General features: G+C 38.9%; 2 long non-coding RNA genes across 2 annotated transcripts; both read left to right on the forward strand.

The window, feature by feature from the left end:
• The first annotated feature begins 12,961 nt into the window (after positions 1-12,961).
• LOC107762884 (uncharacterized) lies at positions 12,962-14,653 on the forward strand. Its single transcript, XR_012699276.1, has 2 exons — positions 12,962-13,614; positions 13,838-14,653. It is a non-coding gene; the product is annotated as an uncharacterized LOC107762884 (long non-coding RNA).
• An 899-nt stretch (positions 14,654-15,552) lies between these two features.
• On the forward strand, positions 15,553-18,265 carry LOC142169451 (uncharacterized). The gene is made up of 2 exons (XR_012699277.1): positions 15,553-15,693; positions 18,039-18,265. It is a non-coding gene; the product is annotated as an uncharacterized LOC142169451 (long non-coding RNA).
• Positions 18,266-26,253: the final 7,988 nt, after the last annotated feature.

Consider the following 26,253-nt stretch of genomic DNA (forward strand, 5'->3'; position numbering starts at 1 on the left):
AAAGGTTCATGTGGACAGCTGGAAGGTCGCAACAAAATATCCCTGTAGTTAATTGGGAGACAACCTTAAAAATTGTATCGCAAAAAGTCCGGGGAATTAAGGCAACTGTTTGAAGGAGCAGCTGGGGCACATCTTCTTGAGGGAGACACTCTTCAACTCCAGACATACCACATCCAATCATGGGTTCAACGAGGCATCGCTCCGAGTTTGTCTATACCTTTGCATTTAATACATATCTTTGATGCAATTAATATAGTTAGTTGTAATGCCTTGAAGTAGGAAAGTAAAACAAGTGTTGAAAATCATACATCTCATACTCTCCAACCTTCACGAACAACGCGTACCCGATTCTTAACCATGGTCAAGATACGTAGACAACCCATCATGGGTCCGGTCTTTCTCGTCCTTAATTGGACGAGTTGGTCAAGTTTGGCTACTTGGGTCACAGCTGACCGAATATCCTTGCGAAAGGGTCATCTTTGAAAAAATATAAGATGTATATATCTTCCCTGTTACTTCGAAGTCTTTATGTAGACATCAAAGGAAAATCAAAATCCAAAAATATTTTTTTGCATAATTCCTCCTTGAGGAAATTCAAAAAAATCTGAAACATCTTTCTCTATCCCTAATCTTCACGAACTACGCGTGCCTGATTCTTGACCTCGTGTCAAGATACGTACGAAACCTATAATGGGTCCGGGTTTTCTCGTCCTTAACCAAACGAATCGATCAAGTCTGGCCACTTGGGTCACGGTTGACAAGAAATCCTTACAAAAGGATCATCTCCAAAAAATAAAAAAAAAATAAAAATATATATACCTTCCTCTGTTTCTTCTCCAGAAGTCTCTCCGTGAGACAACAAAATCAAAATCCGAAAAATATCATCCTCTTTTCTTGAGAAAATTCAAAATCCAAAATATCTCCCATTTATCTCTAACCTTCTCGAACTACGCCTGACCAGATTCTCGTTTCGATGAGATACGTAGGCAACCTTCGGGTTCGGTCTTATTTTTCAAAAAAATCAAAAACAAATCATCAATCAAGGACCCTTCACGGGTTCAATATTATTTTCAAAAATAAAAAATTATCAATCAAGGACCCTCCCCGGGTTCAATCTCATTTTTGAAAAAATCAGAAAATGCTCTCATTGTGCAAAGGTTTCAATTCCGATCACTCCCATCGTGCGGAGATTTACTTTCTTATCCCTCCCATTGTGTGAAAATTTTACTTTCCTGTCAGTGCTCCTAAACGAAATAGTACCCAGCCCTGTACAAGCAATGCTCCTATACAGAACGGTACACAGCCCATCATTTTACTTTTCTGTCAATGCTCCTAAATGGAACGGTACCCAGCCCCGTACTAACAATGCTCCTATATGGAATGGTACACAACCCGTCATTTTACTTTTCTGTCAATGCTCCAAAATAGAACGGTACCCAGCCTCGTACTAACGATGCTCCTATAAGGAATGGTACACAGCCCGTCATTTTACTTTCCTGTCAGCGATCCTAAACGAAACAGTACCTAGCCCCATACTAACAATGCTCCTATATGGAATGATACACAACCTCTCATTTTACTTTTCTGTCAACGCTCCTAAACAGAACGGTACACACCCCCATACTAACAATGCTCCTATACGGAATGGTACACAATCCGTTATTTTACTTTCCTGTCCATGCTCCTATACGAAACAGTAACTACAAAGCCCGTTTAACATTCAATGCTCCGATATCGCATCCGAACGGTAACAAAGCCCGTCTAACATTCAATGCTCCGATAGCGCTTCGGAACGGTGACCACAAAGCCCGTTTTACATTCAATTCTCTTTATCAAAAAATCGCAAAAATTGATTAAGTGAAAATTTTAAAAAAATGAAATGAAATTCTATAAAACAATATTTTCTTTCCACCCTCCCTGAACTACGCTTGAGCTGATTCTCATTTCAATGAGATACGTAGGCAACCTTCGGGTTCGGTCTCATTTATCAAAAATAAAATCACAAAAAATTGATTAAGTCTAAAATTGAAAAAATAAAAAGAGGATCAACTTTGGATAAACCATAGACTCTTATGGTGCCTCTAAATTATACCTTAGTGATGCTTGAAAATCTCGTGCTTATAGTTAGGGTAAAAACAAAGCCGACCTCATCATTTCATATTGTATTGCATTGTAGATCTATAACTTGGCCCGAATGTCTCTTGAGGCAAAATCCTGAGTAACGCTTGGTTTGGGAGAGGATTGTAGGCCTTCTTTGACCTATTTGAGCCTTTCTAGCCTACCAAATCACATCAATCCCTAGCATTCCCCCTTTGAGCTTTAAGCCTTTTTCTTCAACAACCACATCTTAGCCTATACCCTTTTCTACTTAAGAGAACTACCCCTCTCTTGGCCCAACCTCCCTGCGCGCACTAAAAACATGTAACTTCGGATGAAGACCAAAGTGAAGGTAACAAGTATGAAAAGGCAAAAGATGCAAAGTCCAAGACAATTAGAGACATGACTTCAGGAAAAGAAGGCAGAAACTTCACCATTCAAAATGAGGATCCAACAAGAAGGAGAAAACTTCCACAAATTCAAAGAAAAAAAGGAGAAAAAGGGAAAAACTCTACAAATTCAAAAATGAGGAACCCCGACGAAAAACAAAGAAGGGAAAAACTCTTGCAAAGCAGGAGAAACCTCAAAACAAAAGAAAACAAACCTCCAAAAATGGAAGAAGAACCTCTTATAAGTTCAAAAGAAGTCAAAGCAAAGAAAGGGTCATCGAGCTAAACAAGATCAAGCGCCAAAGCATGGTTTGAACTCCAAAGACACGGATGCAGTGCGGTGCTTATGGAGGAATTAGTCAGTTTCAACCCAAATGAATATCCTACCCGACCCTAAGCCTACATTACAAGCCAATGATAAAGCCCTACATGATCTTATTCTAAGTGTTCTCACATTAGTGAATACTCACATAAAGGTCAAGCATATGGTATCTCAATTGCATGTATTGAACATCTTTTTGAGTGTGAGTGTACTTCTCAAAATGTCCTAAAAGTCAAAGTACAAAAAGATACTTCAAATACGTGTGCAAGTTAGGACTTTCTTTGTAGTTAGGCACTTGAAACATGAGTTAGGCAGAATTGAAAACCTTTGACTAAAGCAAGTCGAACAAATCTTGTCGATACTTAGGTATGCCTGAGGTACCGCTCGAATCTATAGGAATTACCCATAAGCTGATCTCGGTTCTCTGAAAAGTATATGGTAGAAATTCTTATGCACAAAACTAATTGTTGGTACCAACCAACGTCAAGTAAAAAAAGAGATGATGATTGATCAATAAATCACAGTCTTTCTCTACTCTTCAAATTTTCAAATATTCTCTACAAAAAGCTACAAAAACAACGGAAAATACAGAAAAAGAGTCAAATTTTGTTGACAGTAGAGTTAGATCTTGTTGTAATAGAACTACGTCCGATCTGACTTCCCACGGGGGATACGTAGGCAACCCACGTAGGGTCCAGTCCCACTCTTGTAATATAAAACCAAATTTTTTTTCTTTATATTCTGAACTACGTCGCGACTTGATTTCCTTTGGTAGGAATACATAGGCAATCCACATAATATTTAGTCATCTTTTGCAATCGAACTACGTTTTGGCCTGATTCCATTGGGATACATAGGCAGTTTTAGTCAGACCCATCCATATTATTTCAAAATTCTATCATTTTGCGTTTATTGCTTACATGATTCAATAATAACATAACCCTCTTCATCAATTTCTTACATAAAAAAAATAGTTTCTTGCATTTCCAGGCGCCCTCCTGAACAATGAGCATTTCATTTCAAAGGCAAACTTTTCCAGGCGCCCTCCTAAACAATGAGCATTTCCTTTCAAAACCAAATTTCCTGGCGCCCTCCTGAACAATGGGCATTTCATTTCAAAGTCAATCTTCCAAGCGCCCTCCTGAACAATGGGCATTTCATTTCATGTTCAATTTTACATGCGCCCACCTTCTAATGTGGATATTTTAGACTTAAACGCTCTGATATCATTTTGAACCGGTTCACGATTCGAATTTCTTTAAAAAAAAAAACTAAAGTGCTCTGATCACTTCGAACCGGTACACAGTCCGGATTTCTTTCAAAAAATCAAAGTGCTCTGATCACTTCGGACCAGTATCTAACACGAATCCCTTTTGAATTAGAGTTCCAACTTGGGACACTATTTCATTCAAAAAATCACAAATCCATCTTCTCAATCCAAATAGAAGCATAATCCATACATCGTCAACTCTCCTAATCAAAGACACGACACAACGTGGAATTATCTTCTGGCAAATAAACCGGGGCAGATTTTGAGGACGGTCATCAATCTTTCCAACAACAATCGGTGTCATGTCCCCAATTATCATTTTTACGTCTCATTTACATGAGGTGTCTAGGCAATCCGAATCCTCATAGTTACAAAAAACCAGTGTCATCATAGTTTGACGCTGGGGAAACTCTCAAAATCAAAATTCAAAATCATCCCATCGCCTTTTCGAACTACAATCGGCATGATTCTCGTTACATCCGAGATATGTAGGAAAACTCAACATAGAGATCAGCCGCATCCGCATCAAAATCCATCCAATCAAATCCACCTATCATCCAACTCCCACGTCCCAGTGTTACCACAGTCCAACACTAGGGCAATTTTAGGAGCAATGTCGAGATCACACGAACCTTTTCGTCCTCAAACATTTGTCTTCCACTCCTTGAGGCTACGATTCATAAGTAGTACTCAATCCTCTAGAACTACATGCGGCCTGATTCTCGTGCAACCTGAGATATGTAGGCAACTCAAATACCAAAGTTCGGTCACATTCTTCAAAACCTCCTCATTCCACATCCTGTCGTGTCAGGTCAAAATTGAGTATGTTGTCAATTTCTTTGTCCGAAGACTCTTACATCATCTCCGGTCAAAGAGGGGCAGCTGTTGACAATCAATTTTGACCCTCCGTATTTAAAAAATGACTTCTACAGGCTTCCTAGTAAAAAATGATAAAAATATAGTTTTTTGCACATTATTTAGCTTTAATGCAATTTATTGATAATTACTCCTATTTTTACAAAACATGGAAATTTTATTGTTTTATCGTAATTAGTTAAATGCTAACGTTTTTGTGCGTTTTTTTAAATTTTAAGCGATTTATTGATAATGGTCCTATTTTTCAACATTAGGATATTCTATTAATTTATTGTCTTTTCAAAAATAAAATAATAATTACTACGACACAATTGTAATAATTATATTTTTGAGTAAATAATACAAAATTTTCTAATTAAATAATTATATTTTAATTCACAACACATGCTAGTATGAAAAGAATTGTACCAGTGCTCTCTTCTCTCTCATGAAAAAACCCTTAACTTGACTCCTAAACCTAGCTTCCATGGCCTCGCCGGCCACTGTTCAGCCTCTAATGGAGGTTGGTCAGTTGTCAGACAACCCTAAATAGCTTCCCCAAATATCTAACAAACCTACTACAATCACAAACTATGCAAAAATCCTCCAGCCCCAAACATTAAATGCCCCCATGCACGTAAACACTGTTAACCTAAACCCCATCAAGTATCTGCATGGAGAACCAATGGTGAGATGGAAGAAAACTGAGGTTAAACAATTTACATTACGGCAAGGATTACATCTAGCAGTCCTGGGCAAATTCTCCTATGGAAAACCTGTGATACACTAGTTGAGAAGGGCTATACCAATCCAATGTGAATTAAAAAGGCCCATGTTCAATAGGCTTGATTGAGGATACACATGTTTTGATTAAGCTGTCATTAATGGAGGATTATATTCACTTGATGTCCAATCCAACCTTTTATTTGAAGGTTCAAAGTGATTTATGCAGATGAGATGCACTAAGTGGTTCCCATGGTGGAAACCTGACGAGGAAACTCCCATTGCAATTGTGTGGATTTCGTTTTTGGATCTTCATCCTAACTTTTTTGGTAAGGACTTTATGTTTTCATTAGCTAATGCAGTTGGTAGGCCATTTCATGTTGATCTGGCCACTCAAAATGGCACAAGACCTAGTTGTGCTAAGGTCAAAGTTGAGGTGAATTTACTAGCAACACTGCCTCAAAGGATTAAGATCATTAAGGAGGAAGATGAAAGTGGCCCTGAGGAATCAAAATGGGTGAAGATCAAATATGACTATATCCCTAAATACTCCAAAACCTACAAGAAACATGGCCATAACGAGAGTGAATGCTGGGTTATTCATCCAGAGTTTAACAAAAAAATAAATGAAGAAGATAATGATCAAGGCGATGAGAAGAACATTATTTTGCAAAGTGATGTTGTTGGAACTGCTGTAGCTTCTTCGAAGGTCCTAACAAGTGGAAAAGTACTAGGTAAGCCAGTGCCAAATGCTACAAGGAATGAATATATGCAAAGGAGGAAGAATAAGTATCAAAGGGACAATAGAGGGTATATAATCTACGAGGCTGGGAGTGGAGATGTTACGAATACTCAAGAGTTGAAGGAGAAGAAAGGAAAGGAGTTAACTGGAAAAGCTGATGATGTTGGAAAATAAAAATCTAATAGTCTAGTGCAAACTAGTAATAAGTTTGCCTTGTTAGAAGAAGGTGAGATTGATGTACAAAAACAAATAAAGAAGGAAGCTGTGGAAAAGGTGTTAAACAAGGAGATGACTGGGGCAAAGAAGGCGAATTCTACATCTACTGGAAAAGATACTCCAAATAAGGTAGGAGTGCAAAATTTGGTAAATCAAATTCCTAGTCCTACTGATGTTGAGATTGGGATTAAGGAGGCAAACAAAAAGATTTCCACGATTGAGTGGGTCCATAGGAGGTTTGGAACGAGTAAGGATAAATTGAGAGAGATGAATTCACGATTGAGTGGGTCCATAGGAGGTTTGGAACGAGTAAGGATAAATTGAGAGAGATGAATTTGAATCATCCGTGTCATGAAATCACATCGCAAACCTATGATGATTCAAAGGGGAATGTAGCTAACATTGAAGTCAGTTCTGATAAAATGTTATGGAATGATGAAGTTGAGTTTATGGAGGCTCAAAATACCACAAATATTAGTACCAGAAGCAAGGAATAAAGAGGCATCATTCTTGCTAAAGCAGCAGTTGTGGTAAGCCCAATATCTACAGTAAATCCTAGAAATTCAGAAACTAGGGTTGAAGTTAGAGAAGGGAAAAACCAATCATTACCTAATCCGATGATTGGAGAAGATCAGGGAATATATAAAGAAGCTTGTTACGCAATTGGATCAGTTGGAGATTTTGGGGTAGGGAAAGGTTGACAAGGTTGATGTAAATGCTTCAAAGGATACAGTGATGGCAAATCAACAAACAACTCAAGGAAGGACTACTGATCTTAATGGAACAGTAAAAATTGGGAAACTGGCTACAGTGATTTCTGAGAATCCTAATATGGGTGATGTGTAAGCCCTGCAGTTCAAAGAGATTCAGGAGGCTATGCGTGTTAAGGAGCTCAATGTTGGGGTGTTAAAGGAAGCTACAAACGGGGTTCGTGATCAAATTGATTTGACAACTAGGAAGGGAATTTCTGAAACTGGGCAAAAATAATAAAGCAATTCAAATTGTTGCACCTACAATAGATGATCCTGGACTGTTAGCAGGAAAAACATTTAGTGTCACCAATGGAATATTGGCAAAGGGAGTTCATATTAAAAACATGGGTCAAAAGGAGCTTGGAATGATTGCCAAAAACCATGAACCAAACTTGTTAGCTCTTTAAGTGATAGATGATGACAAAGGAGATCAAGAGGATTTGGGTTAAGATTTTCAAGATGAATTGATAGATGCAAACTTTCAACAAGTATCTAGAGTTGGAGACATCCCACCTAAGAATATGGATACAAAGAAATCAGCTGGCAAACCCCCAAGAAGGCAAAAGAAAGACAACAAAGATAGTGTCCCTTTAAGGATGCAACCAAAGATGATTGTGATCTTTAATTCCAAATAATCTGATGGATAATGCTATAGTTTGAAATGTGAGGTCGATTAACACATAGAAAGCTTTCAATAAATTGCTTAACCTACATAGAAAGCATAACTTTTACTTGATTGGATTGATGGAAACTTGGCATGACATCAACAAGCTGGAGGAGTATAGAAGGAAGCTGGAAATTCATTCTGCTTATGATAAGATGAATGGAAAGATATGGGCTTTTGTTGATGAAGATATCGAGGTTGACATTGTGATGGACATGGAACAACAAATGACATTAAAATTGTTCCATAGAAATCTGAACAAGGAGTTATATGTGACATTAGTGTATGACAAATGTGATGCTATAGAAAGAATTGAGCTATGGGACTCAATGTATCACTTAGCTTCAGATATGGAATCTCCTTGGCTTGTTGGAGGAGATTTCAATGTGATTCTATCTGAGGAGGAAAAATATGGAGGCATGCCTGTTTCTATGAGGGAAGTAGAAGACTTTGCACATTGTGTGGACACATGTACATTGTATGACCTAGGATTTAAGGGAAGTTTATATACTTGGTGGAATGGAAAGTCGGATATTGATTGCATATTTAAGAGGCTCGATAGATTATTTTCAAATCAACAGTTCCTTGATCTATTCCCAGCACTTGAAATTGAGCACTTGATCAAGTATGGCTCAGACCATGCTCCTTTGCTATAATCACGTAACATTGATACAGTACATGTAAAATTTCTTAATTTCTGGGCTAAGCATAAGTCTTTTCTGAATGTGGTAAAGGAGAATTGGGTGACTGATGGCATGGGAAATCTATTTATTTTATTTCAAAACAAGCTGAAGAAGGTGAAGACAACATTGGCAGTGTGGAGTAAGGAGACCTTTGGAGACATATTTAAGAAAATTACATCATTGGAGGATGTTATTAAGGTTCATGAGGTGGAGTTTGAATTGAATCCAACAACACAAAATAGGGCTAAACTACACAAGGTAGAAGCAAATCTTACAAGGTACTATCACCTTGAGGAGGAATTTTGGAGATAAAAGGCTAGTATGAAGTGGTTTAAAGATGGGGATAGAAACACAAAATTCTTTCATGCTCATGTTAGAGGTAAAAGGAAAAGGCTGCAGGTCACTTAAATACTGGATGATAATGGCAATTGGATAGAATCACAAGAGGGAATGGCTAAGGAGGCAGTTGATTTCTTTCAAGCCCAGTTCACAGAAGAAAGAATTCCAGTAAACTTTGACATCATTCAGCATGTTCCTAAAATGATTACTGATTAGCAAAATGAAAGGTTGTGGGCAGAACCTACAATGGAGGAAGTCAAGGCAGCAGTTTTTGGATTAAATGGTGATAGTGCCAGTGGTCCAGATGGATTCATGGGACAATTTTATCAAGCGAGTTGGGAGATAATATGCGAAGATGTGCTCAACATGGTCAAGGCTTTCTATTGTGGTGCTGAACTCCCAAAGTTCATCACCCACACAAATCTTGTATTGCTTCTCAAGAAGAAGAATGTAGCTATATTTTCTGGCATGAGGCCAATCAGTTTGAGCAATTTTTCTAACAAAATCATATCCAGAGTTGTTCATGAGAGGTTAGTAGATCTACTGCCTTCTTTAATCTCTCTGAATTAGGCAGGTTTTGTCAAAGGAAGGAGCATAGTTGAGAATATCTTATTAACTCAAGAGATCATATCTCATATTAGATTGAGAGGGAAGCCATCTGATGTGGTATTCAAATTGGACATGGCAAATGCTTATGATAGAGTCTCATGGTTGTTTTTGACAAAGGTGCTGAGACAAATGGGATTTGGAGAGGTGTTCATTGACATGATCTTTAGATTAGTGTCCAACAATTGGTACTCAGTTCTCTTGAATGGGCAGGCCAATGGATTTTTCAAATCTTCAAAGGGAGTTAAGCAAGGTGATCCTCTCTCTCCTACATTGTTCATTCTAGCAGCTGAAGTGCTTGGGAGAGCCTTGGATGCCTTGTTTGACAATCCTGATTTCATAGGATTTGGTATGCCAAAGTGGAGTCAAAACATCAACTACTTATCCTAGGCAGATGACACAATTATTTTCTGTTCTTCTCATTATGGGTCAGTTCAGCTTATCATGAATATATTGGAGGAATACGAGACAGCTTCAGGTCAGAAGATCAACAAAGAAAAATCTTCCTTTTATATGCATGAAGGTGTACCTACAGATGAAGCTAACACAATCCATTTGATTACTGAGTTTCAAAGACATCCCTTTCCATTCACATATTTGGGATACCCTATATTTTACAGCAGGAGACAGAAAAATTTCTACAAGGGCATCGTCTTCAAAGTACATGAGAGATTATCATCATGGAAGGGTAAGCTACTATCAATTGGTGGTAGGGCAGTCCTGATTGCACATGTGCTGGAGAGCATGCCAACTCATCTTTTGTCAGTTGTTAACCCACCGGCATATGTGATCAATGAGTTACACAAGATGTTTGCTTGGTTTTACTGGAGCAATTTAGGCAATGGAAAGGCTAGACATTGGGCTTCATGGGATAATTTATGTCTGCCTAAAAGTGAGGGAGGTCTTGGCTTTAGATCCTTACATGATGTGTCTAAGGCATTGTTTGCCAAGCTTTGATTGAACTATAGAACAAAAGACACATTATGGTCTATATTTATGAGAAACAAATACTGCAAGAAGGTTAATGAGGTGCTAGTTCCTTGGAGAATTGGATCCCATTTGTGGAGGAAAATGCTACAAATGAGAGACGAGGTGGAGCATCAATTGTGGTGGCAACTGAAGAATGGCAGCTCCTACTTCTGGTATGATACTTGGACTGGACTTGAAGCTCTTTACCATGCTTCAGGTCCAGATTATTGGTGTGATGAATCTATAAAGCATGTGGAAGATGTGGTGGAGAATGGGACATGGAATGAAGTGCTATTGAGGGAGCTACTGCCTGAGGAGTTAGCTGACCATATCCTAGAGACAATCACACCACCTTCAAATCACTCAATGAAGGATAAGCCTTGGTGGAAGTTGGAAATAAATGGCCAATTTACTGTGAAGTCTGCTTAACAATACATAAGGAAGAAAAGAGAGGAGAGCAAGTTATACAAGTTATTTTAGGTAAATGGATTGCCTTTCAAGATTAGTTTCTTCATGTGGAGGTTGTGGAAAGCAAAGTTGCCTTTAGATGATTGGTTCTTAAGGCTAGGGTACTGCAGAACTTCAAGATGTTGGTGTTGTAGGAATCCTAAAGAAGAAACGCTATCTCATGTCTTCTTGACATCTCCAACTGCCAGGTCTGTGTGGAATTAATTTGTGCACCTGCAGGGATCAAAACACAAGGGAAGGAGCTGGTACAATTGATAAATGAATAGTGGAACAAATCGGGAAATACAGGTTTGAAGGCAGTATACCAAGCAATGCCAAGACTACCCAAATGCTGCTGAAAGTGAGGAGACCAGGCATCAAGGGTGTCACAGCAAACTGGCCAGACCTACATGAGAAGTTAGCACATCATGTTCCTAACCTGAGTTATACTAAGGTGTTGTGGCAATTACCTCATGTGTGTTGGATAAAATGCAATACTGATGGGGCTTGTAGAGGAGACAATGGAGGAGCTTCATATGGTTTTTGTATTAGGGATGGAATAGGAGATCTCATCTATGCCCAGGCAGATGCAGTAGAGGATGCAACAAACAACATAGCAGAGGCACAAGCTATTCTGGAGGCCCTGAGGTATATTATTCCAAAGCAATTTCCTCCATGCATAATTGAAACTGATTCTTTGCTTATGAAAAATGAGCTGGATGAAATTTGGGAACCACCTTGGAGTATAGCCAATCAGGTTGATGAAATTTAAATATTACTGTCTTGGGGTGTATTTCATTTAGTCCATGTACTGAGGGAAGGCAACAAGTTAGCTGATCATCTAGCTAACTTGACCTTGGACCAACCGCATATACAACAGGTACATTCATTTTGGGAACTAGACATGCAAGGGAGGAGGATTCTAAATAATGACAAACTTCAAATACCCTATTTGAGGGTAAGAGTTGCCAAGTCAAATACTAATTGATGAAGGTGCTAGATGATATAGAGGGTGAGGAGGAGATCACACTAGTAAAGATGATGAGAAAGTATTATGGAGAAAGGAGGCAAGCAATAGGGGATGGAGATCACATGACCCTTCTAACTCAAATCCTAAAGGAGGAGAGAAGGAAGGATTTTTTCTCTAACATGTTTGTTAATTTTGCAGGTACTTTGGTCTCACAAAGGAAGCCGGCCTTTCAAAGAGGTGTTGCAAGTTGAAATCAATTAGATTGCTTCAATGTTTATGGTTATTAGTTCCTTTTGTACTACTCCCTCTTTTCCAATTTATGTGAACCTATTTATTTTTTGGTCCGTTCCAAAAAGAATGACCCCTTTCTAAATTTGGAAACAATTTAACTTAAACTTATAATTTTACCCTTAATGAGAAGCCTTTATAACCACACAAATACTCTGGGCTCCTTTTTAACTTGTTTAAGATCACAAATTCCAAAGGATTGTTTTACACAAGACTTTGATAATAGGTTCCATGTACTCTCATTTATTACGCACTTACATTTTGTGAGACCTCCAGATATATGTTGTTTTATTTTTGATTATCTCAGCCTAGTGGTATATTAGCAAAAAACAAAACACAGTCTAGTAATTATATGAAAGCCAGTGGAATTGATTTCAAAATAAGGATCAAGTTCGATCAAATTCAATGTCCCGTTAATATCCGATGTGATAAAATATTTTATGTGACTAGATATTGACGCGACATGACACTGATGTGATATGTCATATGACGTGACATGACACCTTTTCATTTCAACTACATATTTTTCTTCTTATTTTATATTTATTTTTTTCTACTAAAAACAAGAACCACATATTTTTACATACATCGTACTATAATATATTTTCTTACACTACACACAAAAAAATACACTATCATATTTTTGACTGACAAGAACCCTAAAAAAGTTCTCTCAACATCATCTTCTCTCTCAAGAGACCACAGCTGCCAAGCTCCCTTGCTGCCTCTGCCAAACACCGGATTCTGGCGAGTCTAGTAGCCTTCAGCCTCCTCCTATCTCAAAAAGGGACTCTCTCAACTCCAAGAGAGAACAACCGCATATCCATCTTTGGAGATTCCCCTTTGTCTCTCACCCTCACTTCTCAATAGACAGCCACCTCCTCCTTCATTTTTCATCTGTTTTCCCTCAACCTTGAGATAAAAAAAGCTTCCCCCATCTCTGTTCCTTCACGGCTTTGTTCAAAACCCGCCGGAAATAATTTTATTTGGTCAAACGCAAACAGATCTGACCGGATCTGTGTTTTCCGGTCGACTCCGGCGAAGCCATGTTCTCTTGATGTTGCTGGTGCTATTCCGGAGTCATCGCTGTTGAAGTAGCACCGCTGGCCTTTGATAATGAAGCTAAAATCTAGAGAAACCCGGAACCTTATCTTTCTGGCCACCTCTGAGTTTTGCGGCCACTGGTTCTTGCGCTTTCATCCAACAATTTGAGGCCTTTGGTTGTGATTGTTTGCTGTGTTTGGACGTTATTACTCGTGAGTTCGCGTCGCCTGTTCGCCGGGTATTTTGTTTGTTGTTTGACCCGTATGGTGATAGTTTATACTTTTTGATTAATGCCATATCTTGGTTTGAAAGTGGTTTGTTACACCACTGTTGGCTGCCGTTTCAGATTGTTCTTGGTTCTCTTGTGAAAGCCCATTTACTCTTTTGACACATTACATGAGAATTACCCGTTACAGCACATGGGTTTGACCACTACTGTTTGTTGCTCTTTATTAATGTAGAACTTGGGTCCGTTTGATTGACTCGGTTTTGGCAAGAGATGCAGATTGGAACAAGAATACTACACAGGCCGATCACAGTAATTTTTGAGGCTACGATTCCACGAACGACCTTCTAAACCGGGCCCAAAATAACGAGACGATGATAATAAACATTGGGGAATAAAAGACGAGATGCGATGAACCAATAAAACTATGGAGGGCGACAAAGTTGGCCACCGGAGTCGTTACCGAGACGGTTCCCTTCCTCATGTCTAGGCGGATATCGAAAAACACATATCTAAACCTCCTATATTATTTTTAAAACTATTTTTCAAAAATAATTTCCGAAAAACATTTTTTGCAAACAATTTTTCATAAACAAAAATATTTTTGCAAATCATTTTCAAGTGCAATTTTTCAAAAACATTTTCAAAACATGCCACTTTATTAACTTATCTTTTATGTTATATTATTTCGCTAACAATTTTACTTTTCTTGTCTTGCGAGGTACTATTATACGAAGCCTCTTTCGAAAGACGGCATTTGGAAAAAGATCGAAGACAAATACCTCATCGATCCCCGCTTCGTACTTCCCATTCATGGATGTACCCAAAACCAAAAGTATAGTAAAGTAGTAGATAGATGTGTTTGTTTGCTTGCTTTAATATTATCTATTTGCTAACCATTTAGGAAATTGCATCTACTTAATAATCTGTAATTCATAATGTTGTATGTTATGTGAGTTCAAAAAATTATTCATGTATGCTAGGTTGAATACATTCATAATGTGATTGATATGCATTCACCTAACTAAATCAGACATACATAAAATAAAAACGTGTCATCTTTCAAAAAATAAAATAGATAATTTTGTCTTTGTCTTACAATTGTATGAGCACCTTTTTGAATCATTTATATATAAATTATTTTTTAATTGACACATCTTAAGTATGAAATTATAGTTGGACTATCATACCATTCTTTGTGAAACTTAGGCCAGTTGGTTTATTCCATCATCTTAAGTATGGAATTATAGTTGAGAAACTTATGTAAATTGTAAAGTGTTTTTGTTCGCGTTCGCGACATTTTGCACGCGATTGTGTAAGGTCTAGTTGGTTTATGTCCGCGTTCGTGATGCTTATTCTGCGTTCGCGTAGAGTTGGAGTTGGAAAGGGCATCAGGAATTTGTTCTCTACTTTCGCATCATCGGGTCTGAGGCTGCGTATTAGGAGGTTGCTATGTTTCGCGTTCGCATTTGTTTGTTCGCTTTCGCGTAGGGTTATTTTGGTAGACTTCATTTTTGTCCTTCGCGATTGTGTGGAATTTTCTGCGATCACGATGTGTTATAACTGTTCAGAATATAAAAGTACTATAATTTGAGGGTTAGCTATTTTCATCATATTTTGAGTTGTAGATTTTGGATTTGAGCGATTTTTCGTGAATTTTTCAAGCAAATCATTGGGGTAAGTCTTCTTCACCCGGAATTCATTATGTTTCATGATTCCATCTTTATTTTTATCATTAAATTAGTAGTTTGAGTTGAAGAAAATGGAAAATTTTGTACAAATCTTTTAAAATGTAAAATGACGATTTGAAGGACGAATTGGTATCGGAATTTGTTAATTTATGTATGGTTGAACTCGTTATTGAATGAGCGTTCGGGTTTTGTGAATTTTAATCGGTTTCTGAGGTGTGGGCTCTGGGTTTTATTTTTGGGTTGACTTTTTAGTTTTTATTAAAGATTGAAGCTTTAATATCCGAAATTATTTACTATGAGTTTTATTTATGATTTGGAGTTAATTTTGCTAGATTTGAGCCGTCCGGAGTATGTTTCACTCGAGAAGGTCAGTTTAGAGTATCAGTCTAGCTTCTTTGAGGTAAGTATCTTGCCTAACTTTGTGTGGGGAACTATCCCTTTGGATTTGAATCATTTGTGCTAGTTATGTCATGTGAAGGTCGTGTACGCGAGGTGACGAGTACGCACTCGGGCTTATTTATGGAAATTTGACCGTTTAGGGCTCTTAGGTTCATATGTTCATTAAATATGAAGTTGTTTTGTCATGTTAAACTCCCAATTTACTAAATTCACTCTTATATGTCTTAATTTGAATTGATTGCTTCATGTTCTACTCTTATTGCCGATTAAACTCTTATGTGCCTTAACTGAAATTATTGCATCTTTTATTGCCGTGCTATCCTTTCCGTAATTGTTTATCCTTGATTGAAGTTATTATTATCTTTTCCGTAATTGCCTATCAATAGTTGAAGTTATCCTTAATTGAATTTGTAGTATCTCTTCCGTAATTGCTCAACCTTAAATGAAGATTTGTTATTGCTTATCACTGTTAACTTATCCTTAACTCGAATCATTGATTCATGTCATCCCTCTTATCATTGAATTGTACTTTTGTGGAATTATTACTACACATTATCTCATCCTGGTTGAGTTATTGCTATGTTGTACTATTATTTTCTGTAGTGTCTTTCTTTGTAAGTTCGTTCTTCCGTTTTCTTTGTATTCTGAAGTTACTGAGTTGATTTACTGGCCGTATTATCGTGTTATTGTCGCTGTTGCTATTTTATTCAGTGTTGTTAAGCCGAGGGCTATATATGGTTGTGATATTGAAACTGTTTTGAGGAAATATTGTGGTATGTGGGCACATATTGTCAAAGCCATTTATTTGAGTTATGTTTTTGGCATACGTGTTTTGTTGAGAAAATTATTATGTTAATTGCACAAAGTTTCTGCCGTGCGGTTGTTATTGTGTTGCACGAGGTTTCTGTCATGCTGTTGTTATTATTGATACGCCTGCAGTGGTATAAGGTCTGAATGTTGAAACGCATGCGGTGGGATAAGGTGTGTTTGAAACACGTGGATAGTATGGGAACTACTAGAAGTCATGCAGTGTGATAAGATGGGCTAAAACGCGGGATGCTATTTCGGAAAAATAATTTTCAAAACTAAATATAAAGGCTCTCGCGGTGATATAAGAAAAGTTGTGATTCATTTTACGATTTGAGACTACGAGGCGGTACTTCGGGAGGGCTCTTATTGTCATTTTCCCTTTTCTGTGCACTTGTCTTTGATTGTTGTTTTCCTCTGTGATGCACTTTTTGCTCAGTTCTATGTAGCTAATCTTGTTGTGCTGGTCGTTGCTTCAAATTTCATTGCTGCTTTTATTACACTGTACATTTCGTGGTGATCATTTTTTATGGGTCATTCATTGTCTCTACTCCTATTTGTTGGCTGGAATTGTGGTGGAATACTTGCACAAGTATGCACGTAGTTAAATCACCCATATCGATTTCAAAAGGTGAATCCTGATGTCATTAACCATTATACGTACTCTTATCTACTTGCCTTCTGTGTGAGGGATGTTCTATTGGCATGTGAGTCGTCCGTGCAGATATGAGTTGTAATGTGGGTACAAGATGCCAAGTGATTAGGGTTCAAGAATTAGGACCCGTGAGCTGTGATTATGAGGTTCGGTACCTCGTGAAAATGATTGAACAAATCTGGTGTGACAGCGGTTGTTATTATTGAGTTGTTGCTGGTGATCGTTTTTTATGGGTCATTCATTGTCTCTACTCCTATTTGTTGCCTGGAATTGTGGTGGAACACTTGCACAAGCATACACGTGTTAAATCACCCATATCAGTTTCAAAAGGTGAATCCTGACGTCATTAACCATTATACGTACTCTTGTCTACTTGCCTTATGTGTGAGAGATGTTCTATTGGCATGTGAGTCGTCTGTGCAGATATGAGTTGTAATGTGGGCACAAGATGCCAAGTGATTAGGGTTCAAGAATTGGGACCCGTGAGCTGTGATTATGAGGTTCGGTACCTCGTGAAAATGATTGAACAAATCTGGTGTGACATCGGTTGTTATTATTGAGTTGTTGCTGGTTTTTCCTTTATTTTGATTTCACCTGACTTAGACTGTGTCCAGCTTACTCTACGACATTATTACCTCACTGCTTCCTATTAAATATTATTGTTATTGGTGTCTCGTTGTAAGTATCGTTTGGTATTCCTTATCCTGCTTAGTTGTATATTAATATTGTTTTTCTCTGTTAGTTCACCTTCACACTTGTTCAGGTTGTTTAGTCTGGTAGGTGTCTTGACTGCTCTTCGTCACTACTCCATCGAGATTAGTTTTGATACTTACTGGGTACCGTAGTGGTGTACTCATACTATGCTTCTGCACATATTTGTGTAGTTTCAGGTGCCACAGTTGTTGTTGATTATTAGCTGACTGGTCGAGCTGTGGAGACTCAAGGTAAACTTGCCGTCGCGTCCGCAGGCCTCGGAGTCACCTTCTGATATTTTAATTGTACTGTTCCCGAACAGTTGCATTTAGAAATTTTTCTAGCAAAGTTAGTAGAACTTATGACGTGTACTACCGGTTTTGGGAATTGTATGTTGTGTATAAAGATTTCTATTTCATATTTATCATTGGTGATTGAATTCTTCTATTAATTTAGTAAGTGTTAGGCTTACCTAGTCTTAGAGACTAGGTGCCGTCACGGCATCCTACGAAGGAAAATTGGGGTCGTGACAAAAGTGTAAGATATAGTGTTTGTACATCCTTTAACCTTGTCTTACATTTTGTCCTATCCTTCATTAAACTTTGTACTTTAGTCAAATCATATATTATCCCCTTCTTACCTAATCCATTCTTTTAAAAATATTAAATTGCATTCTTCACATCTTGTTCACCAATTCCAAAAAAATTTAAAGTCATTTCATATATTTTGTTATTCACATGCACATAAATATAAACTTATTTCATTATTCATTTGCCATAATTAATTATCCTTTGGTTTATTTATTTTCATAATTTTTTTGTAAATATTAATCAACTCTCTTCTTACCCTATTCATCACATAAAGAAAAAACTATTCAAAGGTAATTCATTTTTTCACTCTCGGTTAATCATTTTCTAGACACGTTTTTACAATAGTTGATCTTGTTTGCAACTAAATTCTTTCGAGATTATTCCTTTCATCTCAAAGTCATTTGGTTAATTTGTAAATACTTTACTTGATGATATACTTCACTTAGTAATTAAAATGTAACTCTTTCACATACTGTTTTTATCCACATCCTAGCACATATTCTGTTACACATAAATATCCCTAGTGACGTTCATATTCAATCATTCTTCATTCCAAATCATTTTCATAATTCTTTGTATAATATTAAATTAATCATTCTTTTGATCCTTCCCTCACTTATTTGATCGAGTCCATAGGAACCATATTTTGTGGATCTTGAGGGATGCCTAACACCTTTTCCTCGAGATAACTTGAACCCTTACTCAGAATCTCAATAGTTTCGTAGACCATAATCAAATGTATATTACGTAGTGTAGTATAGGTTTCCTAGTATACCTTAAATACTAGGTGGCGACTCTAAACTTTAGTTAAACTTGTAGAGTACTATAAGTTGTAGTTTGTTTTGTCTTATGCAAAATATGGTGCAACAATCACCTCTTGATGATTCCACTCGAACTTCACAGCCTAGTGCAGAGTAGAAATGACTGCCCCAGCTGCGTGTATCCATGGTCATCCCAATAACAAGTTGTAGGTGGCGGATATGTCTAGCACTTGGAATTCAATGTCGAACCAAGTCGGGCCCATCTGCAGATCACGGTTGATTTCTCCAATAGTAGCTCTCTGAGACCCATCAAACACCTTCACGTTCATACTTCCCATCCGTATTTTATGCAGCCTTATACCCAATCTTTTCAAAGTAGTCAATGGGCATATGTCGAGACTCGAGCCCCCGTCTATCAGAACCCTGGAATGAACTTGTCTTCATATTGCACAGTGATATGCAATGCTTTGTTGTGACTCAACCCCTCCAGCGGTAGCTCATCTTTGTGGAATGAAATCTTGTGGCTCTCTAGTATTTGTCCTACCATATTAGCCATCTCTCCACTAGTGATACCGATAGGCATAAAGCTTCACTTAATACCTTCATCAAGGCATTCTTGTGCGCATTTGAGTTTTGCAGTAGCGATAAGATGGATATCTGGGCGGGAGTCTTGTTCAGGTGATCAACAATAGAGTATTCTATCGCCTGTACCTTTCTCGAAAGATCGTCAGTGTCTGCCTCCACGACATGTGGCTTAGATATGGTTTCTTTGCCTATTCCTCCAAGATTCTCGGGTGTATAAACTCTGCCAGTTTTGGTCATTCCTTGCACATCACCTATCTCTTCCATCTGGGCTTTTCCTTTTCTTCTCGCCTCCGCCACATAATCCCATGGGACAACATCAGACTTATAAGACGGTGTTGGAGATACCATCACAGTGAAGGGCGTAGCTACCTCAACCTCAAACGGTGACTGGGTTTGCATCACAATCGGCGAGAGGGTTACAGGAGATGTTTTGGGAGTGTCCCCCTCTCGAATAAGTCCGATGGATCCCTCTTGATCCCATTCTTCATCAGTTTCTATCACATTCACTCTCTCGCCCCTATGATTAGGAAGAGGGTTACTGTAAACATTCGGTGCGGCCTCCTTTGCTTGTATAACTTTGGGGTGAATTAGAGTCTGGATCTTGTCCTTTAACATGCGGCACTCCTCAATGGTATGACCCTTCATGCCTGAATAGTAGGCACAAGTTTTGTTGGGGTTAACCCACTGGGAAGGGTTTTCAACAGCAATAGCAGGAATGAGGGTAACATAACCAGCGACCTTCAGTCTCTCATATAGTTGGGCTATGGGCTCAGCAATAGGGGTATATGCTGTGGGAGCTCTGTGGTCGAAGTTCGGTCGTGGTTTAGGGTAGTTTTGGCGGGAGGGAGGAGATGAATGGTAATATGCGGGTTGGGTATTATAGGTATGGTAGGTGGTGGCAGGGTATTGGTATTTTGGAGATGAATGTTGTTATGTGGGTGGAGGTGTTTGGTATCTAAGCGGAGACTTAAGGTCCTAGACTTCCTTCTTCTTTGAATTACCTCCTGACTGTAAAGCTTTGTTGGTGGCTTGCAGTGCCTCGAAGGTGGTCACCATACCGCTCTTGATCCATTCCTATATCCTTTCTCCCAGCTTGATGATGTCGGAGAACTTGTGATTCTCTATAACCATCAGTCTTTCGTAATATTTTGGATCTTGAACTCTGACGAAGAACTTGTTCATTTGTTCTTCTTCTAGTGGTGGCCTCACCTTGGCAGCCTCTGATCTCCAACGAGTGGCATACTCGTGAAAGGTTTCTGTTGGCTTCTTCTTGAGGTTCTGGATATAGAAAATGCCTTGCGCGTTCTCTGTGTTGAACCAGAATCTATCCATGAAATCATATTCCATGCTTACCCAGTTTTCCCACTTCTTCGGGTTTTGGCTAATATACTAGGATAGCGTATCACCTGTAAGACTTCGCATGAACAGTTCATACGGATTATCTCATTCTTGCGCACTCCCACAATCTTGTCACAATAGGTTCTCAAATGCACCTAAGGATCACCGGTGCCATCGAATATCTCAAAGTTGGGAGGTTTGTAACCCTCCGGCAATTCTACATCTGGCTGGATATACAAATCTTCGTAGTTCAAACCTTCAACACCTTTCCCGCCTTCAACAATCTAGACTCTCGCTGTCAGTTTCTTGAGTTCCTCCACCATGTTCGGATGAACAGGTCCTTCTCAATTGGTTTAGGTATGTATAGGGTTTGTTGCGGGGTGTGGGGTAAGGTTTCCATGTATATCGGGTTGCCTTAGTGTGTTCCTGGGACTTGGGTATTTGAGTGATCATTGATTGAGGTTTGAGGGGGATCGGGGTTAAGTTGTGGTGTGTTTTGAGGGGTGTGATAAATGCTAGTTTGCGGATACTGGGTTGGGTGGTGGTGGTGTTGTTGAGGGTTTTGCACTGGTGGGGGATTAAGGTTTTGAGGGGATGCGAGATTGTGATACTGGTTCGTTGCGGAAGGATTTTGTGGAGCCATGGGTGGTGGATTTTGTGTTTGGGTGTTTTGCGGTGGTGTTTGATTTTGAATGGAGGTATTCTGATGGTTAACGTCAGGAACATTTAGAGTAGGAGAGAGGTTTGCGAGATTTCAGACCTGCTCAAGTTCACCTTGCAGCTCCATGATTTTCTATTCCAACCGTATGACCAACTCATTCTGTCCTGGCGTATTTCTTCCGTCTGAGGTTTCAATATTTTCTGCCATGGTAGCATTTTCTTTTTTATTACCACTTAGATCCATCCTCCCTTTGCCTTTGCCTTTGCTTTTCGGGTCGCTAGGTAGAGGTGGAGGACCTCTAGATCTAGTGTGGTATGCTGATAATGCCAGAATGCTCGAACCAACATTTGGGAATGGGAGTAATCAAAAGTAAGAAAAATAAAAGGCAATCAAGTTAATAAGACGAAGTAAAAGTGTGTTTGCAATATTTAAGCAGGTATCACGTAAGGTCATGCAATAATCCGCGTCCTAATTTGGGGATCTCATTGAGCCTGAGGTAGGCCTAAGCGACACATAGACTTGGAAAAAATTCATGCCAACGTTGCCTCATTCCATTAATGCAAAAATAAGCCAAATCAATCTTACACTAAATCGAAATAATAATTATAAAGTCACTAATGGCATTAAGCCTTATTATATCGCAATCTAACGAAATCTAATCTAGAAAGCAGTAAAGAACATTATCTCCTAGTATACTTTGTCACTGAAGGACCTTCTCCGTGCTTGGCTCTTTTGACTCCATTAATCACATTTCCCAGGTCGCGCATGTCGAGTATCAAGTAAGCCATTGCCAGCTTCCCTCCTTCATCATGGTCCATGCCTTGATAATCCCAAAGTCTCTTTCTCATCCTCCCCTATAGCTCCATCAATCCTTGCTCTAGATGCTCTAACCTCTTTGTCGACTTAGTTGCAATCTCCTTCCATTCTATGATCACCTCCATATTCACTTTATGCTATTCTAGATTCTTAGCTTCAGATTCGAACACTCTTCCGAAGCCTCTTGTACTTCACATGTGCCTCAGCCACCTCATCTATGATCCTATCTTTCAAATTGACCCTCGGTTTGACGTCCCCGACTATATCATCTTCCAACCATGAGAGATAGCAGTACATATGACCCGCGTGATACCTGTCTGGCTCAATAGTCTCTCCCTCCACGATGATCTTTTTATTCCACATGTGTTGGGCTTCAAACTTGAATGGGATGACATCTCCTTTGAAATTTGCTTAATACTGAACCATGTTGGAAACCCGAGGTATGACTTGGTTCCTCCCAACTTGCCTCATTACCCTTATATGAGTGTAAGGGTAGATGCCTCATAGCCCAATCAGTACTAAGTAAGTGGTTCCTTTGGACCTGATGAAGAACTCACTAGTAGAAAACCACTTGAACATCCAATGCACTTTCTCGTCTGTTAAATTTCTGAAGAAACGCACCAGCCCATAGCATTTCCAGGCTTTGCAAACCTGTCTGGAATGAATGTCATCTTCTTTGGATGATGACTAGCTATGTAGTCGTTCAGTGGCCTGCGTAGAAGCTCCTGGCGATAATCACCCCTCTGAAAGTCTTCCAGCAGCCAAACTTGTAGTAAGAGATTACAACCCTCAAAGTGTCCGTAACCATGCTTGTACCGATCCAGAGCAGGGTACATCTCAGCTAAGATCATCATGATGATAGTGTATTTTTGCCCCCTTTTACACCATATTTTGCACTAGTCAAAATAAGATTCAACTCGTGATTTCTCTGTTGTTGATAAAAGAAAGTCGCCACCTAATATTTAAAGGTATACTAGGGTACCTATTTAATTAGTAAGTTATATTTTTATCGGTCTGCTAACCGATAAGAATATGGGTGTAATGACCCGACCAGTCATTTTGATATCTAGCATATTGTTCAGCAGTTTGAGACCTTGATTAGCTTCACTTTATGTATTGCGACTTGTACGTGTGGTCGGAATTAAATTTTGAGAAGTTCAGAGTCGATTCGGATGAAAAATTCTAATTTCGAAAGCTTTAAGTTTGAAGGAATTGTCTAAGGTTTGACATTTGAGTAAAAGACCTTGGAATCAAGATTTGAAGGATCAATAGATTCGTATGATGATTTCGGTCTTGGGCGTATGTTCGGGTTGAGTATCGGGTCGCCCGGGAGCATTTCAGCGCTTAATGTGGAAAGTTGGCATTTTGAAAGTTTAAGAATTTTATAAGTTTGGCTTGAAGTAGATTTTTGTGTTATCGATGTCTGTTTGGGATTCCGAGCCTTGGAATAGGTTCGTATCATGATTTATGACTTGTACGCAAAGTTTGGCGTCATTCTGGAATGTTTTGATATGATACGGACGCATTCGTCGAAGTTTGGAAGTTTGAAAGTTTAAAAAAGGATTTTGATCATCGTTTAGTAGTTTTGATGTTGTTTGGTATGATTTTAGGTGTCGAGCAGGTCCATGTTATGTTAAGGAACGGGTTGGTGTGATTGAATTGGGTACTGGGGGCCTCGGGTGTGTTTCGGTATGGTTTCAGACCAAGTTTGGGTGATTTGAAACTGCTGGTGTCTGGTGTTGTTCTTCGCGAACGCGAAGGGTCTCACACGTTCGCGAAAAAGGATTTTTGGGGGCTGCTGGATTTGTTTATCGCGAATGCGACGTAGTGGATGCGAACGAGGAGGGAAAGTTGAGGCAACCTACGTGAACACGACAGGGAGGTTGCAAACGCGTAGAAGGAAATGGGGGAGCTGGGCCTGGAGCAGTTAAGCCTTCGCGAACGCGAAGGGCAGGGGGTCAGAAGGCTTCGCGAACGCATAGAGGAAAATTTAGAGGCAGTGCTTTTTGGCCTTCGCGATCGCGATGGTCTTTTCTGCGATCACGAAGAAGAGCAGGCCTGGGCAAAATGATTTAATAATTGGGCAATTTTTGGAGCTCTTGGAGGGAAGATTTTCATCATCCATGTCGTAGTAAGTAATTCCCACATATTGTGAGTTAAATACAAGGTTTATATATGGATTTAAACATGAAAATTAGTAGAAATTTGGGATTTTGGTAGAAAACCTAGAATTTGGTATCTTTGGATTTTGACCACGATAATGGAAGTGGAATTTGGAATAACTTATATATTTGAATTCGTGGTGTTATAGATAAAGTTTATCTTCGAAAATGTTTCGGAATTCGGGTACGTGGGCCAGAGGGTTGACTTTATTGACTTTTCGAGCAGAGTTGGGAATTGTTATAAATTGATTAATTATGAGTATTAGAGTATATTTTTATTAGTTTGCACATTGTTTGACTAGTTTTGGATCGACGAGCATCGGTTTGAGGCGTTAGAGAGGTTTTGGAGCCGGTTATGGAACTTCGGAGCGAGGTAAGTCTCATGTCTAACCCTGTGATGGGGGAAACTACCCCTAGGTAATGTAATTGATATGTACTATTTGTTGCGAGGGCTACGCACGCACGAGGTGACGAGAGTCCGTACGTAGATAGATTCATTTTATGTTCGGGTAGACTTAGGTTCCTGCTATGCTATAACTATATTATTTGAGTTGTTCCTTGCCTATTAAATTCCTTGATTTTACATTACAACTTGAGACTAGACTTGTGTAGAGTGATAGACTTGTTATTTTAGAGATTTGACGAGCTTCATGATTAGCCGTGGAATAATTGTGCTCCTCTTACAAATTTCTCACGCGCTATGCATTTTCATCGAAAGGGTTTCCTTAAAAGTTCATAACTCACACGTTTACTCGTGAGTGGGGTCAAGGACACATTAAAACTTCTTATTCTAATGGGATTGGTCCGTTCGCCTCGGCAAGATTATGTACCACACTCTTATGGGAGCGGGCCGTTCGCCTCAGTAGTATAATAGATGCATCTATGGTTCATGCCATTCGACCCTCGGCAGTGCACACAATATGATGAGATTGGGCCGTTCGCCATGACATTTCTATAAAACACTCTTGTGGATCGGGCCGTTCGCCTCGACAATGTCGTGCGTAATATTTGATAAGAAACTAGCGTATCCGTGTGTTTTTCCTGATTTGAGTTATGACGACCTATCTAGTGAGGCCCATTTTTATATATACTCCGGTTGAGGAGGTAACTGCTAATTGAGAGCTTGAGTTTACCGTTCAGAGGAGGATTTTACCTTGTATCTATATTGGTTTATATCGTTTATTTACTCTTCCTCATACTTGTTTACTTCTTACTGTACATGATTTATTGGACAATAGTAAGTGTCGATGTCGACCCTTCATCACTACTTCTCCTGGTTTAGGCTAGATACGTAATGGGTACGCGTTGATTTACGTACTCATACTACACTTCTGCACTTATTGTGCAGGTTTACATTTCTGGTGGTCTTTTGGGTGCAGCTATTGTGGGGACTTTACAGTTAGCTGCATTCTATATTACGATCCGCAGCATACATAGTCTCCATTAGCATTATAAAAGATGCATTCTATACTACGATCCGCACCTATAGTTGA

This window comes from Nicotiana tabacum, chromosome 15 (genome assembly GCF_000715075.1).
Source record: "Nicotiana tabacum cultivar K326 chromosome 15, ASM71507v2, whole genome shotgun sequence".
NCBI lineage: Eukaryota > Viridiplantae > Streptophyta > Magnoliopsida > Solanales > Solanaceae > Nicotiana > Nicotiana tabacum.